This window comes from Calliphora vicina, chromosome 2 (genome assembly GCF_958450345.1).
Source record: "Calliphora vicina chromosome 2, idCalVici1.1, whole genome shotgun sequence".
Lineage (NCBI taxonomy): Eukaryota > Metazoa > Arthropoda > Insecta > Diptera > Calliphoridae > Calliphora > Calliphora vicina.
The window spans coordinates 1,371,991-1,392,944 of NC_088781.1; the positions used below are offsets into that span (position 1 = coordinate 1,371,991).

The following is a 20,954-nucleotide window of genomic DNA, read 5'->3' on the forward strand; positions in this document are numbered from 1 at the left end:
ATTCTCCATCACATTCGAAAATGGCCATTTTTAAATTGTTCGAATAATTATTCGTAAGAAATTAACGATCATTAGTCGAATGAATACCAACAATAAATACAAACAATAAATATTACGAAAATAAATAAAATTCATACATATAAACACGAAATGTAGGATCATTTTAAAAGTATTAATACGCTGCATTGTCGTCTGTAAATACCTTAAATAAAAATATTTATGGCCTGATTCAGAAACATGACCGAAAATCAATTTTAAAATTTTTGTATAAAAATCACTCCGTTTTCAAATAATTTTTGAGTGTCAAAATTTGAAAATTATTTAAGGCGCTTCTGAATAACGATCTTAAAAACAGAATTTCAATGGGTTATTTTTACAAGAACCATATAATGGTCAGAATATTCTGACCCTTGTTTATTTAATTTACCAAATGCTTAAACTTTCCTACAAACAAATTTGTTTAAAATCATATGTGAGTTTTTATTTATTTTTTTAACTTGAATTTTTATTTAGAGAATTTAATATAGATTGTTGAAAAATTTCTCATTTCCTTTTTTGTTTTATTGTTAAATTAACTATGGATAAATTATATATTATATTTTTGGCCAAATAATTATTTTAACTTTTAATTAAATTAAACACGTGTTACATTTTTTTAAGTTCGTGTGCCAACATTGCTGATAATATTTAATCATAATTAATTTTCATTTAGAAAATGACAGCGGGTCATTTTATTTTTACAAAATCCATTGCAATGGTTAGAATGTTCTTACCATTTTCTGATGTTTGTTAGGACAGCCTTTCGAAATGTCCTAACAATATTGGAAGTTTTATCAGACTTTTGTTCGATATCAACCAGATGTGTGAAATTTCTTTTTTCAGAAATTTCAATCAGAACACGTACAGGATTCTGTCAGATAAATATGGAAAATTTCAGTTACAAAATAAATGTTTTGTAACTCAAAATATGCAATTTTTGACTTTTTTTGGACAAAATCGAACTTTTTCCATTCCTTTAAGAGCGTTTTGGTCTCTTAGTGGGATGCAAGTAGTATATCATCAAAATAAATATTTTGTAACTCAAGATATACAATTTTTGTGTTGAAACATTTATTTTGATACTATCCCACTCGCATCCCACTAAGAGACCGATCTTGTTGAAAAATTGTGTCTGAATTACTATCCAATAGGTCTAACCTTGGTGCAAATTTCATCCCGATCGGAAGACATCGATTTTAAAAGTTGGTTCACTTGACGTGTAGTCTCCCATATATATATCAATTAAAAGACTCACATTTTTTATTATTATTCACATCTATATATATTTTATTAATTTTGAATTTTTGTCCATTGTTAACAAAATAAATGACTTAAATTTTCCTGTTTTTAAATAAATTTAATTTAAAATTATTCGAATAATTTGTTTCGATTAATTCCAAAATAAATCGATCACTCCAATAATCAAAAATTTATAAAATTTTATTCAATAAAAATAAAACTCGAATAATTGACAACCATAGCATTTCATCTGGTAGTGCATGTATGCTAGTGTGCCATTAATTGTTATAGTGATAGTTGCAATGACAATGATGACCTCAAACTTTTAACAACAAAAACTGTTAGTCAACAAATATTGTTGTAATTAACTAATAAATAATTCACATTTTAAATACTTGCACACTAACAAACAGACATCTCTCAATATGACATGAAATTGTTGTAATTTTCATAATTTTTGTTTGTCAATCTATACACATATATGTATAAAATAGTAACGTTACTGAGTGACTGATTGATACATCATCGCCCAGTCCAAACACCAAAAGGTAGGGAGACACGAAATTTGGTAAATCCGAAAGTTTAGGTGGTAAAAACGGGTAAATTCGGTAACCTTATATCTTCTAAACTTATGCCCAGATTTTGACTTCGTATTTAAATACTAGGGTATCAAAATTATTAGAGTTTTCTCTTGTTCGAATAAAATGAATAATTCGAATAAGAGATTTTAATCGAAGTATTCGAATAATTTAAATTTTTTTAAAAAAAAAGTAAAGAATGAATTTTTGATATTATTTTATTGTTAAACAAAAAAAAATAACGTTAAATCCGACAGAGCATTATAAATACGCAGAAAGCTTATTAACATGTTAGACAAAGATGTCCAACGATGTTTAACATCATGTATAAACGAAGTCCATGTTTTTCTTGTAAAAAAACGTAAATTTACATTTAGATTTATCATTAGATTTATTAAATATTTTGCAACATTTACGTACGCGGTTAATAATATCACTCATATATATTTTAAGATCATGGCCTTAGTCTATTTCAACGTAATCGTTATAAATGTCATCCTCAATATCACATTCGACGAACGTTTCAACACCACTTAAATCTAAGTTAATATTTTGATTATAAATATTCAAAAAATATCTGTTTTGAAATCAATTCTAAAATCATTCAGCCTTGTTTTTTTTTTTTGCTAAATAACAAATATTTTATTCCGTATCTTTTATTTTCATTGGTTCATGTCCTAAATTAAACATTTTGAAAGACTTGTTTTTAGAATTGTAACTTCTAGCAGTAATATTTATATATTTATAGAAGGAGTTATCGGACCACTCATCTACAGTGATCGTAGGACTCCCTTTATCTTTAGTTATTTGTCGAATTTCAGAAACAATACAATTTTTGTAACCACCATTAACACGAACCCTGGTTATGGCCTAACTAATAGTTATACTGTCGGTTAAAAATATTTTTGTATGAAAACTGTCAGTTTAACTATGTATTATTTAAAACATAACCAGACTTCGTGTTACTGGGGGTAAGTCATTATTACTTATTTAAATTTGGAATTATGAAAAATTTTAAGCAATTAAATAAATTTAAATATATGAGGAGCCGCAGAAAAAAAGATATGTTTTTTGCACATTTCGAATTTTTGGCAAACTGAGTTTTATTTATTTCGCTCCCTTAAAAAACTGCATGAACCTGTAAATGGTAACAAGTTTCTTACTGCCATAAGTCACCACATTAAATGTTAAGGATGTTTATTATAAAACCATTTTAATATCGGAAAAAGAACCTTTTTTTAAAAACTAAAGAAAAAAAGTACGTTTTGTTATAAACAAAATTAAAAAGTATGGTTTTTATGCGTTTTTTTTTAAACGATAATATTTTAAATGAATGTTTTTAATCCTGATCTAATATACATATAAACAAATTACACATTTTTTCAGTTCACTGACGTTGTACAGTCGTATGAGTTGTAAGTCGTTTGAATGTAGTTGTACAAATGTTGTTGATAATTTCTATAAAAATATTTTGTACAACACCTACAACATTTTTACATATGTTTTTCGAATGTTGTATGAAAATTTAAGTGTTACCAAAAGTTCATATTTATACATAAACAAAAAATTTAAAATATTTTAGCCCAAAATAACAGCCAAACGGTAACACTGAAATCAGTAAATTTATTTAATTTATGAAAAACGATATTTTTTTTGAAATATTTGTCAATTGTTTGGTTTTTTTTTACAATGCACACATTAGTTTGCTATTGTTCCCTTTCATTATTAATTTTACATATGAATAGATTTTGGAATGTTTTTTTTATCATCTTCGTTTGGAATTGCCAATGCTCAGCAGAGTAAACATACGACTTGGCGAAATTTGTGTTCACAACCACAATAGTTGTAACATACAACGTACAACATACAACTAGGTTGTGAATTGGACAATTGAAATTAAATAATTTTTTTTTTAAGTTTTATATCTACTAGTGTTGTACGTTTAGTTAAGCACAATACTTAGTAAAAAAATTAAAAAATTTTGCTAATTTGATTGTTTCTAGAAGATTTCAATCCAAATATTTACACATTTATTCGTTTTATTCGATTATACTACGTAAAATTGTTCGAATTATTCGTTATTCGAAAATGATCATTTTTAAATTGTTCGAATAATTATTCGTAAGAAATTGAATACCCTATTAAATACGTATTTAGTTAATTTTTACTTAAATTTAAGTAGTATTTAAATACAGTTTGAGTTATTCAGTGCTATATAATTTTTATTTTCTAAATATCAAAAATTTATCGATAGTTTTGCATAAACAGCTGTTCAACCAAAACAAAAATTAATACATTTTACCAAATAATAAAAAAAGTTTATTAAACAATAAAATTATTGCTAGGAAAATGAGCAAAAGAAGCTGCAATTGCCCCGCATCGGAATTGTAGTTATATACATAGATACAAACAAAATTTAATCGTATTCCTTACTTATTAAAGTTTTGTACCTTTTTCAAATTAGTATAGTATATTAGTATCATTTCAATGGAGACAAAAAGGTGTAAAAACAGGAAAACACATTTAATTCGAAATTATCAAGCCAATTTTGATAAAATTTTAAACATTGGTTCCTGCAGCCAAACAAAAGTTAACTATCGGGTTGTTATTTGGTACTCGAGTGTGAAGGTGTAGACAAATCCAAAATACAAATTCAAATAAACAAATCCAAATTTAAAAATATGAATACAGATTTGAATCGTTTGAGACATATCTAAATCACCAAATATGTATATCCGCAGAATGGTGTATTTTGAAAATTCAAACTTGACGGATATTCAAGTGTGAAAAGGGAAATTAAATTGTACTTTTTTAATATTTTATATTATTAAACAAAAACAATAGCTGATTTACATCAGATTGAAGTTAGAATCAAACATAGGAAGAACTAATGGTACGTTTCCGTTCTATAAAAAAAAAGTACACAAATTTCTGTAGCGAAGCGAACCGGGTTTGCTAGTTCTACATATTTATCTTCTTTTGTGTGGCATTTATTTATACATGAGTTTGTTTTTCAAATTAAATTTAATTAATAATATGTATTGACCAATTAACAAATAAGTTCATGTATGTATGTTTTAATACATACATATAAATACATATTTAAATATAAATGAATTCATACTTACTTAACCTCAAATTATGTTTCTTTATGACTGAATCAACATAAATGAAAATTTCGTCTTTAAATTTATTTAAAAGCAACTGACCTAAAAAGAGAAGTAGAAAAAGAACAAAACAAATTATTATTAATTAAATGCATCATTATAATCATCATGATCTTTAGCAAAATAATGTTATAAATTTTAAGAAACTACAATATTTCTTAATGTGTTGTAGCTTTGTTCTTTTTTATTATTGAAGACAAATGAAAATTTAGGTTGAACTAACTCAGCAGGAAGTTGTTGCATGAATGAACATTTCCAGAAAATGTTTTTATTTTAATTTCGATGTTAAAAGTTGTAAAATTTGATTGCTTAAGTTGCAAAGTGGTACATAAGATGCATAATTTCATAATTTAATTACACAGAAATGTTCTTAAAATAATTACACATAATTATAATAATAATAGTTTTAGTTTTCGTTTAATAAAATTAGTTTTGTATCTACTTTGTGTAATTTGTGTAATAATTTTCTACACATTTCAAAATGCATTAATAGAAAATCTATGTCAATAATTACTCTATTAAAATATGTTCGCAGAGACCTACTGATCATATGGCCAAAAGTCAAATTTAGACAAGCCTATTCTGTGATAAAATGTCCAGCAACAAGATATGATTGAAATCATCCAACACAAATACATATGTACATATGGGCGTTTCATGTCAAGTGAAACAACTTTTGAAATCGATCGGTCTTACGATCGAGATTAAATTTGCACCAAGGTTAGTTCTATTGGATAGTAATTCAGACACAATTTTTCAACAAGATCGGTCGAGTGTTAAAGTTTGACATTTTTATCAAGCAGTTGTTTTTTCTTTTCCATGTAACTTATTACCTATTGTTCTTAGCAAAATGTGTCCCAAATAGTTTAGATAGCTCTTTCTTCAATCTTTCGAAAAAAAAATATTTAAAAAAATGTTGAATATTTTTTTTCCGAAATCAAAAACTTTTTTGACTTTTTTTAAAATGGGCCTTTTTTTTTCTTAAAATAAAGCTTATATGTTTTCCTTGAACAGCTATTTGGGTGGGATTCGTGTGGGATATCTACAAAAATAAATATGTTGTAACTCAAAACATAAAATTTTTGACTTTTTTGCAAAATCAAAAGCTTTGTTGATTTTTTTTTCAAAATGGAGCCTTTTTTAATTTTTTTTATTAGTTCAAAAAAGGTCCCATTTTAAAAAAAAGTCAAAAAAGTTTTTGATTTCGGAAAAAAAACAAAATATTAAACATTTTTTAATTTATTTTTAATATTTTTTTTCGAAATATTGAAGTCAAACTTTGACCCCCTCTAACTCAGAGAGTTCTCGACCGATCTTGTTGAAAAATCAGAAGACATCGATTTCAAAAGTTGGTTCACTTGACATGAAATGCCCCATATACAATAAATAAAAAGTCAAAATTTTAAAGTGCACTCAACCAAATAATCACATGAACATCATCGACTACAATCTACAAGTTGCACAAAAACAGCATCTAAATTACTGTAATTCAAATGAATATTTACGAGAACCCAAGTTTATCTAATTTGTATACTCACTCACTGTTAGTCACGAGTATAAAGTAGATAGGTTATTTGTTCAAGTTTAAGGTTTAAAAACATTGGAATTTTTGTTCCGTTTTTGTTTTCTTAATTTCTTTATTGAAATTATTTATTTAGTATTATTTGCATGTTCTGTTATAGAATTCTAAAGCAAATTAAATTTCTTTGTACATAAATGGACCTCCCACATTGCAAAAGGGGCACAAACAAAATTTGTGTATTATTTAACAGCCCCCCCTGGCTCATTTTTCTCATGCATATCTATCTCTTCCTCTTTAAATTGTTTTGCTAAAAGCAGCACAATTTTGTGTAATGTGGTTTTAAATTTCCACTTCATTAAAAATTTAATATTTTTTTTTAGATTTGCTTACTTTATACAACCAGTACAATTAATAATTTAAAATTCGTTCAGCTTTAGTTTATTTTAGAATTATTCTTCTACCGACTGGCCCGGTCTGTCTGTGTGTTCGAAAAACAATTTCTTTGTTACTCTGTTTCATTTTAATTTTTTCTTGAGGTTTTATTTTATTGTTGTTAAATCAATAAATCAGGGTTTTTGTTATTTTATTTATTACTAAAACGTGATTATTTATTGATTTTATTATTTACAAACAGTTTTAATAAAGAATGGAGATGATGTACAACGATGTAAAAAGTGTGAATCATTAGAATGAAGATTTTAATGATATTTTAATGAACGAAATCATTAAAAACCAACTCAATTGTATTTATTTTATACACGCAGAGAAAATACATATTCAACCCTTTGACGAGCACGGGGACACCGTTGTCCCAACACAAATATAATGAATAACTAAATAACGAAAATAAGAATGGGTGCCATTTTAACTTTAATTAGTTCGTAAACGTGTCTCTTCTTAATGTGCTTGGGTTAAAAATTGAAAATTGACAGTTTTATGTTGGTACTGTGTTTAGGAATTGTGCAAAAATGTTTTTATGTGTAAAACTGATTTTATAAATTTTATATTGCGATGTATGTATGTATATTATGCCTGGTAATTGCATTTTTGTTACATACACTTATAAAATCATTATTCATGTTGCGTGCATTGATATGTAGTCAATAAACATGAGTATGTGGACCGAAAATTTGCACTTTACGACCAAAATTCCAGTAAATCCGTTAAATTTTCTTTTGTTTTAATTTCAGAAATGCGGTAAATTTACTACGTTAATGTATTTACTTATGTAAATTTACATTTTATTACAAAAAGCAGGAATAAGTAAAAATACACTATTTGCATTAATAAAGTTTACAAATATTTAGTTTTTTCTCGTTTTTATACTGTTTTATTCATTTTGTGGTATGCAAATGTGTTAAGCTCATTTTATTTTGTCAAAATTGACAAATTATTATCAGTGTAATCAATTGAGTAATTATATTACTATTAATGAGTTAAATCTGCTGGAAACTTTGTTGTGTAATTTTTGGACGTTGATCGATCCATAGTCAATTATTTTATGTTTCAGAACAATTATATAAGTGCACATTTTTTTATTTTTCTGGGTCATATTTTGATGTTTTTTTTTTTTTTTTTTGAATAAACCAATACCAATAAAGAAATAATTATAAAAATGAATGAAATTGCGATTATTTCATGATTCTACACATTAGTAATAATATGGTCATCTACGAAATAGTACTAAAATATATTCACTGGAGATTGTTTACATTTTTGAAATCATTTGATTAAAAATAACTTTTGAAGGATTGCTGTTTATTTTCAGTCAAACATTGCTTCCATTAAATCATCCCACGACTGATCGTCATCGAGGATAGTGAATCATGACTTTCCGTTACATCATAGTTATCTACTCAAATCAGTTTCTCAGCAATTGCGTTGTTTTATTTTCAATTACTTAGATTACGTAAAACAGAATATACAAATCATCAATTGAATTATTTCCAAGAATTTTAAAGATTTTATTTTCATGTTAATACTTTAGAATATATTCTATTCTTTCAATATATTGCCGGTTCATATGTACACGAGTATATCATAGGAATTAAATGTATGAAAGTAAATTGTAAACAAAACAAATATTTTTAACTGAAAATAAAATAATATAAGGGGAAATAAATGGTTGAATTAATGGCAACTGTAAACATTGAAGTAACATTATTAAGTTGGAATTACAACAAGGCGATGGACGTCAAACGATCAGCTACAATTTTTATAGGAAAAAAATCTTAATCTTAAAATCCATTTAACGATACATGCGGATGCTACCACAATAAAAGAAATAAGGAAACTTTTCTTGATTATTAGAGAATCAAAGTGGTTCACCAGGAGACATAATCTGGGAGAGTGATGTAGCATACTGATGATTTGTTTATCATGCAATTTGATATAATTAAGTTCAATATGTACACTAGAGGTGGCCTTAGATTTGCCTTGGATGGGTCTTATTTTGTTCATTAGTAGCTAACTATTAAAATTAGTAACTACTGTAAAATTTAAGTGCAATCGGATAACTAGAACAAGTGCCGGAAATCGTTTGAAAGTTGTAAAATTGGGTAAATAATGGTACTTTTTTCGAAAACTTAAAAAAATTATTAAAAAAAAAATTGTATAAATCAATAATTTTGAATGAAAAATAACAAAGTTATACGAGTTTTATCTGACCAAATATTGAGCAAAAAGTGCTAGTTTACTCATATTTTACTCACATTTCTATTGTTGACATAGTTGTTTATATAACTTTTGCATGCAAAACAGTGACTAAATAATAGGGAAATGCTAATAATTTGGTTATTTTTAAATCGATGTTCATGTTTTATACCTTGATAGGTTTATTGCAAATGTTTAAATAAGGTATTTTTTAAGGTATCGAAAAGAGTACCATTATTTACCCAATTTTACAACATTCAATCGATTTCCGGCACGTGTTCTAGTTATCCGATTGCACTTAAATTTTGCAGTAGTTAGTTTTAGCTACTAATGAACAAAATAAGACCCATCCAAAGCAAATCTATTTTTTAAGGGCACCTCTAATGTACACTAGTCCGTACCACCTTACAAGCAAAAAAGTGCGCCGTACACCACCTAATATAATGTATTTCTGCAAGGCAGTTACGAAAAATTTTTTTTTGCCGAATGTTAGATTTTAGATTTTTCGTTATATTTTTGGCATTTACAGTTTGTTTTTGTCACGAGAAAACCAATATTTTGCTCTAAGGCTCGTTGACCTCAAGTATCCCGTTTTACTATTTATCTACCAGATCTGTGTTCCTGCCACCCTAATGTAACACCCTAATATCAGAAAATTAAAGCTCGCCAGAAATCATTAAACTTTTGCTAACGAAGTAATTCGATAACTCCAGCACAAACACATTAAAATTTAATTATACCAAAACAATAACAACAAGTAAGAAAGTGTAGTCGGTCAAGCCCGACCATATGATACCCTACACCCAGAAGATGATAATAAACAGTTCTCCTTTAAAATGTATATGGGAGCTGTATTTGAATACCAACATTTTTAAGAAATCTCGTTAAAATGATTTTCAGAAGTGGCCCTCATATGGGAGCTATGACTGATTATGGACTGATCGTTACAAAATTTGGTGGTGCGAGTTCGGCTTACCTGAAATTATTTGTGCTGAATTTGGTTTTGATATCTATATAACTAAGATATTTATGAGAGCTTAACTATTTTCAGATAGGGCAATTATATGGGGGCTAGGAGAAATAATGGTCCGATTGTAACAAAATTCAATAGACTTCGTACTTGGAGCAATAGAAAAGCTTGTACTAAAGTTTGTAGAATTAACTTTGACAAAAAGACACGATTTCGTTACATCATACTTTTTTTTTCTAGCAGAACTGCTTTTATAAAGGGGGTGTACGGAGGTACGGTTTAATGTTGATCGTGTCTAGAGATTTATGTAAAAAATAGCTGTAGTTAGTCGCCTTCATTGTAATCCGTCTTATCTACAAATTGTAATCATACCAATAAAAGATTTTACACAAAAAGCCAAACACACAAATCCAATTGTAAATTTAAACTTCCCACCACATACATACAGTGGTGGCCAGGAATTTAAGACAAAAATTGTTTGCTAAATTCCACGTGATTGTCAATTATTTTTTCAAATATTTCCACAAATATGTATGCATGAGGACTGTTTTAACACACCAGTGTGTTTTATTCGACTGTGTCAATTCATACATATTCACCACGAACAAATAAAATTTTTCTACAACTTGACCAAAAAATTTTTTTTTTTAAATAAACATATTTTTTCACATTTATATCATTATATTTTTATTATTATAAAATATTCGGACCAAATTTCGTATTTTTAGTTCCATTAGTTTCGGTCATATCATGTTATTAACAGCAGATGTTCGCTGAGGTGGGTCAACGTATTTCCACATATCTTTGTCCATATATGTTTTACCGATTTTTCCAAACATTTTTCAGAAACTAGAAACATTAATAATAAATTTCATAACCTTAGAGGTCCTTTTATTTTGGCTCTATCGCACTTAAAATTCAGTTGATGAAAAAATTCAAGTATTTGTCTTAAATTGGTGGCCACCACTGTATGTACATACAACTATAAGTTCCAAGCAACCTTATCGCGTTACATAAAAAAATGCGTAGTTAATAACGATTTGGTTTTATTTCCTTATAAGAAACTTAATATAAAATAATTAAATAAATAAATTCGCATCTGACATTCGAAAATAAAGTAAATACATACATACATGTGTATGTATGTAGTAAATAGACCGATTGTCTTAATCATTTAGTTGAGAAAATAAAATTAAACTCAACGAAATTAAAGTAAAACAATAGCGAATTAAAAGTAATAAAAAGAATTAAATAAACTAAATTAAATTAAGATGAGATTAAAAAAAGTCGATCTAGACCAGTACTCGTACAAAAGTAATAAAGAAAATATTTGCGTGTGGTAGTTTATGCTCACACAGGAAAGAAGAAGAAAAAGCTATTTATTACAGCAGGATATGGCTGTAATAAATAGAAAAATAAATGGAAAACTTTAACCAAAAATAGAAAATGTTTAAACGAAAATAAAAAAAATATTTTAAAACCCTTTAAACAAAAATAAATTTGAACTTTATTTCTCTTCACTCAAGTTCTGTTAAGTGGCATGCTACTGTATTGATTCCTAGACCTCCAAATCCAACAAAAGTTAATGGCTTTGATGACTGAAAAACACCAACTAGATTCTGTGTTAAATAAACATAAACTTGATTAAGTTTTTTTTTTTATTTTGCAAAAGATGAAGACTGTACAAAATGTCATAAAGCTTTTATTCATCGTCACTAATACGAGAAAAAAAAATAACATAGACCCACATGCAACACCCTCCACAATTAAGCCGAATATTAAGGGCATTCACAGAAGATTAAATGAAAGAAGAAAAATTTAAGAACAAATTTACTCGTTGCTAAAGATAGGGTCACACATGACAAATATTTGACGAAAAAGACGTAACCACTAAATAAAATACATTTGAATTCATTTATTTATTTATTTCAAAAACTTATTTTACTTAGTATGATTCAAAACAAAAAATTTAGTTTTGTTTTATTTGATGCTGTTTGATCTGACAAAACACTTGTAAGAGTAAACACGTCAAACAAATTTGTACTAAAAGTGGTTACGCTTTTTTTAGCAAATATTTGCTATGTGTAGGGTCACTTCAAAAATAAATTCGTTTTCTTTGATATGCATTTATTTCTAACTCCGAGAACGTTTATCCAATTAGATCTTCGGTCAAAATAGTAATTTTATTCTTGTTAAACGAATTCTACAAATTTTAAGAGATTCTATTTACGATTTAATAAAGGATATATCTGTGGTCATAAGCAATAACCACCTAAGTCGACTTAAGAAAGATTTGAGTTATACATACATACATATATGCTACATTATTCTGTTCATAGAAATTTATGTATACGTGAAATCCCTACCTTCTTAACTTTCTTATTTAAAAAATTATTAATTAGAAACATATTGGCTTAAGTCCTAAGGAAGACTATTGCATTTACAATAAGCGCCAAAATATACTTGAGAAAACATTCAGTTATATTTTATTTTGTTTAAATAGATTATAATGACTTTAGTTGTTATTGTATACATATTTTTCACGAAATAAATTTTCATAAATAAGAGTGCTATTATAAGAGCCAAACTAAAGATAAGCGATTATTGCAAATTGGCTTAATTACTTGTCATGTCAATTTTTAAATATGTAATAACAGCTTAACTCAACATACATATGTATGCCAAGCAACAATCAAAACACTTATTTTCAACAAGCACCTAATCAGACATTAGCATTTTCAATTTAGTATTTCTGAGTTGCATTAAGCGATGATATTTGTTTTTATTAAATATTTCTCTAATAAATAAAGCTTTTGTTACAATTTTTCATTTTAGCATTTTGGGGGTAAGAATTGGGTAAATTTTGTACGAGTTAAATTTTGCTAAAATAAAAGTTTAGCATTTTGTTTATTATTCGAGTGATCGATTAATTTTTTAAATTTCCTCGATTATTCGAACGAATACGAATAAAAACTGTTATACGAATAATTTACTAAATATATAAATGAATAAAATTACAAAATTAAAAGAAAATACCAGTTATAAAATGATTTTTATTTAAATGGTTTGGTATGACCTTTATTTGTTGTTTTTTTAATGGTTTGATGCAGAGTACGGAAATAAACAAATCGAAACGTTTGCTATCGTTTTGTTTTGTTCTTTGCACTGAATAAAACAAAAACCAAACAAAAACAATGAGAATGATTGTCCCATTTTGTTTTGTATTGTTTTTGCTCATGAGCGCAAACTGTACATTAATATAAACGTACGCAGCTAGAAAAGAAACGAGTAAGAACAACATTGAAACATTCTGATAAAAAACGTTTAACAAATGTTTGGTAATTGATTTACTCATTATAAAAGAGAACGCATTGTAACGGTAAATTAAATAATGAAGATGAGTGAAAAGCTAATCGTTTCGTTGTACAATACAATATAAAAATTTTGATTTGTTTTGTACATTTTGCAAACGTTTGCGAAATGTTTTGTTTGTTTTCATACCCTGGTTTGATGTGACAATTTATTTGTTCTTGTTCTTAACGTATGCGGAATAAAATTGCAACAAAACAGAAAACTCTATATTTGTTTCGAACGTTAAAACAAATAATTTATAAAACCTTTATAAAATAGCCCATTCTATTGATTTAATGTAAGCAAAAAATTTAATATATTCAAGTACTTTTGTGGCAGTTATGAAGGAATTTATATACAGGTGTTGAAAATACCCATGTTTGCACTTATCTGAGCTCCTATTTGAGTTTCATGGTCTTATTTTTCTCGATTTTTATTTTAAATAAGAGTCGAAGGCCTCAGTTGCTCGCACTCTTTTTATCTTGTTATATAATAATATTTATAATAAATTTTAAATAATCTACAAAAACTCTTCTATTTAAAAAGGTCCAAAACTATCAAATTATTTTTAATTTAAAAAAATATGAACATTTTCACTTTAGAAATTCTGGAATTTCAAGGGTATTGGAAACACCATAATCATCTGGGCGTGACAGTTGGATGATGGAACAGTTAAGAAGAACTTTCTTTTTAGAAAAATAATCTCTGATGTTTCTTTTTATGAAATGATTAATTTTGTGTACACATTTCATAATATATTAATTAGAATTGATGGTCAAATCAAATTCCAAAAAAGTCAAAGATTATGTTCTACTTTGCACATCTTTAATAGGTTTATTTACTTCCACAAAAAGTGCACTTCTCTGCCACTTGATGTAAAATATATAAATGATAACTGATAAAATATGGAATAAATTACAAATGTTTTTTCAAGATTGTTCTTTTTTTGTTAACATTTTGAGATAACTAAAAGTTAGATTTTCAAATGGGGTTTTAAAGTATTAAGGCAAAACATAACGTTATTCAAAATAAGTCCTAAAACAGTAATAACTCATATACTTTTTCTTTTCGCCAGTGTCAAATTTTTGTTGCAATTTCATTCCGCATACGGTAATAACTGTTACTTTCTCTTTTATTTACATACAGTTAACATATTGTTAGTAATTTTTAACAAATTATGGAAAGAATATGATGAATATGAAGTAATGAAGTCTGAGTAACAGAAATGAGATTTTTTTTTTAATTTGTTATAAATCTTTCGATAAATTTTATATATTTAAGCGTTGATTTGCATCAAATGAATTATTGCGATTTATTTCTCAATAAAAATAAAAGTCACAAGCTGACCTTTACGAAAAAAAAAATAAAAATATATATCACTCATCTAGGTTATTTGTGTTTGTTTCTTTTCTGTATCTCTCAACCGCAAACCTAAAATGTTCTCTAATAAATCACTCTCTCAGTGATATATCACAAAAAATAATTTTTAAATGGCTGCTAATGAGAATTTACCATTGAAATGAAAGTGAACCCGTTTTTTTCGGTCTCTTTAAAAAAACAAATAAGAACGTATATTTCCATACATGCATATCTGGAAAACTGAACTATATTTTTAACTAATCATCACAAATTTTTGCTGTTCAATTCATTAAAAAAATGGAAATTAGTTCTTGGAAAGTTAATTGTAATCAAAATCCACAACAAAATGTTTAGTTTAGTTTAATTTTTGAAACATTAGGAACCCTGCTAGTAATATTAAAACCCAACAAATCTGAGGACCTCATACTCAATTATATTTTCCGAATTTGCACTTAACCTTGAACACTCCTAATAAAATCTATAAAAATCGAACAATATAAGCAAACATCAACTTTATCTCTGATAAAAAGAATAATATCAACTCATATGAAAAACTCCACCAACAACCAGCAGCAGCGGGAGCAGGCAGATTGCATTTATTACACTGATATCAGCAGTTTCACAAATAGAGACGTACACTGCAGAGATACGCAAACAAAAATTATTTACATGTATGAACGAAACGTAGATTTGAAGTACATACAAACGTATCCAGAATATGTAGATGACAAAACGAAAATTGGAAAACAAAACAAATCTGCATTGATAGAAGAAGATAAGCAAGCAACGAGAAATTATTTCAATTCAAATACTCGTACACAATCTGAAATAAATGCCTGCATGCAGTACCAGTATCTACACTTTTATGTATCTTAAAGCATGTATTGCAAAAAGAAAAAAAAAATAATCGTGTTAATGCAATCAACTTTTATGGAGATCTTTTTTCTACGTTAAACCACTTACAAACGTTGTAGAAAAAGTAAAGTGAAGTTGACTTTACTTCTCATACAGTTCACTTTGGTAGATGCTGGAATCCGGAAGTGCAAAGAGTTTGGTACTTTCAAAGTTTTCATGTCACAACGCAAAACAACAATAGACTACGCAAGAATGAGCGTATGATAACAAAGAGTTTCAAAAAGTTGCATTATTATTGGTTTGCAGCATACACATATGTACAGTAGCCCAAGAAAGTCTACATACAGTAAAAATTATTATGTTACTTTAATTTAAAGCAGTTTTTTTTATTTTTTTTGTGAGATATATAATAATACATGTGGATTATAACAAAAAAAAATCAAATAACGCCCAAAATTTCACCGTTATTAGAGTTATTGATTCTGAGTAAAATAACGAAAAAATTATTCTCGGTCACGCCTACTTTTGGGTGGGCGGGGCTATTAAGTTTCGTAATATCTTGAACATTAAAGCCCAAAAAACCTAAAAAAAAATTCGTTATTTGACTCAGAATCAAAAATTCTAATAACGATGAAATTTTGGACGTGATAGGAAATGTTGCTAAACCCGACTTAAGTGATGTTGTTTTAATTTTTTTTGGTGTGAATTTATTTTTTTAACAAATATATTTCATTACTTTTAACTTACAAATACAGCTTTCAACGAAAGAAATTTAATTTGAATTCCTGTATGTAGACTTTATTGGGCTACTGTATATGTTTTAGCTATGAGAAGTTATCATCATCATTTTAAAATTCATAATAGTCAAGAAAAGAAAAAATAACTCTATGAAAAAGATGCATAAAATTTTATTACTTCGTTTAGCTTAAATTGCAGGAAAAATTATTGGAAGAAATTGTGTAAAAACAGCTGAGTAAGTTTATGACAATATTTTATTGCTATGACTGGTATTGGACAAGAGACAGCAGGAATTATTCTTCATTTTTCATGGACAAAATTATGAGTTTGTTGTTTTAATACTAATGGCCCAGAAAAATATGGAAAAACGTTAAATATACAATAAGTTTTTTAAGTTTTGGAATACAATAATTATTATTAACATTTTCATTTACTGCTAATCCGCCATTGGAACTAAATAGTTCACTGATCCTGAAATTGCTAATTTTGAACCACAATAAAACCTATCCAGAAAACTTAGTTTTACTTACATATGTTCTAGGATGTGTGGGGTCTTTCATAAACTTTTTACTATGAAATTCAGTCTCAAGCTTTGTCTTAGATATACATACATATGCATGTATTTTCTTCGCAATTTTTTTATTTATTTTAAAAATCACACATAAAACATTGGTTTATAGATTCTTCAATTTTGAATATGCATATCATAGTTTTTAATCGGTTATCGGCTTTTTAATATTCGAGGATTATAATAACAGCCACTTTATTTCATTGAGATAATCTGATAATATCCTGGTGGCTATGATTGCCGACCACTCAAATTTAACTGTTTCGTTTTAAAAACCGAATTTCTTGTTTATCGAACCTTTCTGTTAATACAACTGGGTTTGGGTTGCTGAATTTCTATCGCATTCGAACTTGAACATTCGATTGGCAAAAAACTGTTTGCTCTGTGTACTTACGAATATATATTTCTAGAACCGATTAGCCAAAGACTTTTTGAGACTTGTAAATTTTACATATTGAAAAATCACTTATCAAGTCAAATTAAAATACATACAGTTATTTAAATAACACAACTGTACAACACAAAAAATAATTACAAGGTCCGACCAATCAATTTTTATAGAGGAGACAAAAAAAAAGACACGTATATCGGCGTTTTGAAAGTTTACATCTGAGTTTAATTTGAGGGGGGGGGGGTTTATTAAAGTTTCCAAACTCTGGCACATTCTTATTATTAATCGGCATAAGAAACCATGTGATCCTTACATTTTAAGTACAAAATGTGTTCAGCAAATTCATGTAAAATGTTACGGAGAACATTTTCCCTCTAAATCCTAAAAGCATGTGTATTTTTTGTCCTTATTTTAAAAAGAGCAAAAAACACCATTAAAACAGGGATTTAAGGGGTTAAAATGTTCCGCAAAACTATTATGCGTGAAATTTTTTACTCCCTTTTAGTCCCTGAATACACCAAAACGGAAAATTCAACCAGAAAATCCGAAATAAGGCACAACAAAAGAGAGCTTAGGGTTAATTTCGCATTTATTAAGAATTTTATTTTAATTTAAAGTAGGTACAGTACCTAATTTTGAATAGATTTTTTATTTTTACTTCTTCATTTTTGGACAAACAAAGTAAAGTTATTTATCGATTTTTTTAAACTTTCAATTCTTTCCACTTGAAATTTATTCGATTGTATAAAATCGCTTTGTTCCCTCAGCAACAAATTGACTTATTTGTGTTTAAGTTTCAATTAACAATGAAAGTACTTGGGCAAATAGAGAGCAAAAGAAAGTGAAATGTGCTTGAGTCATTTTTCTTTACATTTATTTGTATACCCTACAAAACCATAGTGGTGCGGGTATTGTGCGTTTGTGCTGGTAAATACTATAACGGCCGAAAATTGAAGCCTAACAGCCTCCTTAAAGTATACCGATCGACTAAGAATCACTTTTTTGGCGTCTGGACGGCCGGCCGGCTGGTTGTACATGTAAACTTGAAATTAGTTGAAATCGATGCATTATTTCACCTAGCCCCTATACAAATGTTCTGACGAAATGGGACTTTAACGGTCATAAATGTTTAATTTGTATAGGTATCTACCACCAAATGTTATGGCGTTCGGTCCATAATTAATCATAGCTCCCATATAAGGCCCACTTCCGGAAATCACTTTAACATGCACAATTATTTTACAAGTATATTATCGAGATAAAATTTAACTTATTAAGTTTTATATGCACAGAAATCAAGCTACCAAATTAGTTTGTGATCGGTCCATAATTTGCGTAGTGTATTATACTGTGTAGTGTATTATATTGCGGGCTTGAGCGACAATACTTTCTTACTTGTTTTATTTTCTTTTATTACAGTTAATATTATTCTGTTTTATTACAATTGCTTTTCATCATCTCTTATGTACCAAATTGTGTTTTATAAAAAATTGGCAAATATCTGACCTTTTGCCACACAAAAAAAAATGGCACTAGAGGACGAAAATATAAAATATGTACTTGTACATACTAAATAAATAAATCAATCAACTAAAAATAATACAATTTCGATTACTTTCTTTGTTTGTGGCTATTTTCTCTTATTACACACAAATTTCCTTGAGCGTAACTATAAATAGTAAATACAAGTGATTTTTTGTTTTTAAATTTATTTCTGCATTATTGTTTCTTATTTAACAACAATTTAAAATGGCTGTTAAAAGTTAGAAAGAAAGAATGAATAACAAAATATTTAACGGTAAAACAGATAATAAACTGGGTGCAGCCATATTTTTTTTTTAATTCTTAATAGTTTTAGCAGTATGTATTATTTACATTATTATGTAAGTGAATTTTTTATTTACTTATTTATAATGGTTTAAGTTGGGACATTTTTTCTTTAAATTCTATTTTACGCCAAACAACATTTAGATTATGGGACATATTTGTTCTTTTTTAAGTTATAGCTCGTTTTACGTTTAAAAGCTGGAACTTTTGCATTGTAAATTAGATTAATACCAACATCATATGAATGGGCATTTAAATCAAAATATATTTTAAACTTTCTTTCAAGAAGTAATTTCTTTGTACCGGTAAGGGTTTGGTTATGATTTAATGAACATTTTTAATACATAATATTCAGTGGTAAATTTCATAGAAATCTGAGATTTCAAATCCAGCACAAAAACCATAATTAATTCGAAATGGTTTTAATGTTAACGCTAGCTAACGTTAATTTAAATTATTTCGATAATGATATTTAATTGACAAATGCAATTTCAGCCTGACTTAAAATATGAATAATATTTACAAAAATTAAAAATAAGTGGACAAAGATTCAAAGGAAAACAAACACTTTTAATGTAACAGCAATTGCAGTTATTTCTGTAATGGTATTCAATCTGTCCAATATTATGCTTCAATTATGTATATTTAAAAGGCTCAGATTCTTTTAAACTAAAACTCTCGAATTATCATTAAACCTATACCAAATGCCGCTATTAGTCTCACAAGTTTAACTTAAATAAAATTCTTTATGTTTTAAATGAGTGTGAACAAACTACAAATTACCATAGTTACCCCCATTAACACGATGTCTGGTTATACATTAACTAATAGTCATACTGTCGGTTAAAAATAAATTTGTATGAAAACTGTCAGTATAACTATTAGTTAACACATAACCAGACTTCGTGTAATAAATAACAAAAAAGATGAGTCAAACTTCAAGAATTTTTAATTCAATTCGCAATTAGTCATTGAAATCACAAACTACATACATATGTATGTATGTGCAATATGTTAATTAGAGTGGTCCATATATTGGACATTTTCGGTTTTCCTTCATCTAAAAACTAAATACTAACAAATTTAGCAAAATCGGATTTTTTGAAGTTTTGAGATCTGGATGAACATTTTTCAAAAATCTTTTAAAACTAAATTTAAAAACAAGTTTTCGATTTTAATGAGGAATAAAAACGCAAACTTTAATTAAAAAAGGGAATTTTCTTATCCGCCAACAATAAATTTCACCGAATTTATCCATATCTATCTATATATGTATGTATATAAAAATTAAATGGTCCATGTATGTAATGACGTCACGTGAGAACGGCTGGAACGATTTGGGTGATTTTTTTTTATTCGATTCGAAATTTTCAGGAGTTGGTTTGTAAAAAAAAAATAAAAAATTCGAAAATTTTAATTTTTATTATTTTGCCTCCTTTTCACTTCTGATTTTTCTTAATAAGAGAAGAACTAACATTAGTACATAGCTACCGGTCGAAGCCGGGGCAGTCACCTAGTAATATATAAAACTGAAAAAAAAATAAAATTGTTTTTTCGCAAAATATTCATTTGATGAAAAATGTTGGAAAATGCGTTTAGAAAAATTTTGCAAATGTAGAATTTGGGATTCGATAAATGCATGAAATTTATTGATTTTTATCGATGACAGAAAATGTTTACATTTTATGTATGTATATT

At 27.4% G+C, this 20,954-nt stretch overlaps 2 protein-coding genes across 4 annotated transcripts in view; one reads left to right on the forward strand and one right to left on the reverse strand.

Moving 5' to 3' along the window:
- MESR3 (misexpression suppressor of ras 3) overlaps positions 1-20,954 on the reverse strand; it is a 137,195-nt gene that overhangs the window by 88,667 nt on the left and 27,574 nt on the right. The window contains exon 2 of one of the 3 annotated variants that reach the window (XM_065499649.1): positions 4,985-5,065. The exons of the other annotated variants lie outside the window; for them this stretch is intronic. The gene's annotated coding sequence lies outside the window, so the exon portion shown is untranslated. The remainder of the gene's footprint in view (positions 1-4,984; positions 5,066-20,954) is intronic. 3 annotated transcript variants of the gene reach the window in all.
- LOC135950128 (COX assembly mitochondrial protein homolog) overlaps positions 1-20,954 on the forward strand; it is a 187,152-nt gene that overhangs the window by 37,883 nt on the left and 128,315 nt on the right. The window lies entirely within an intron of this gene.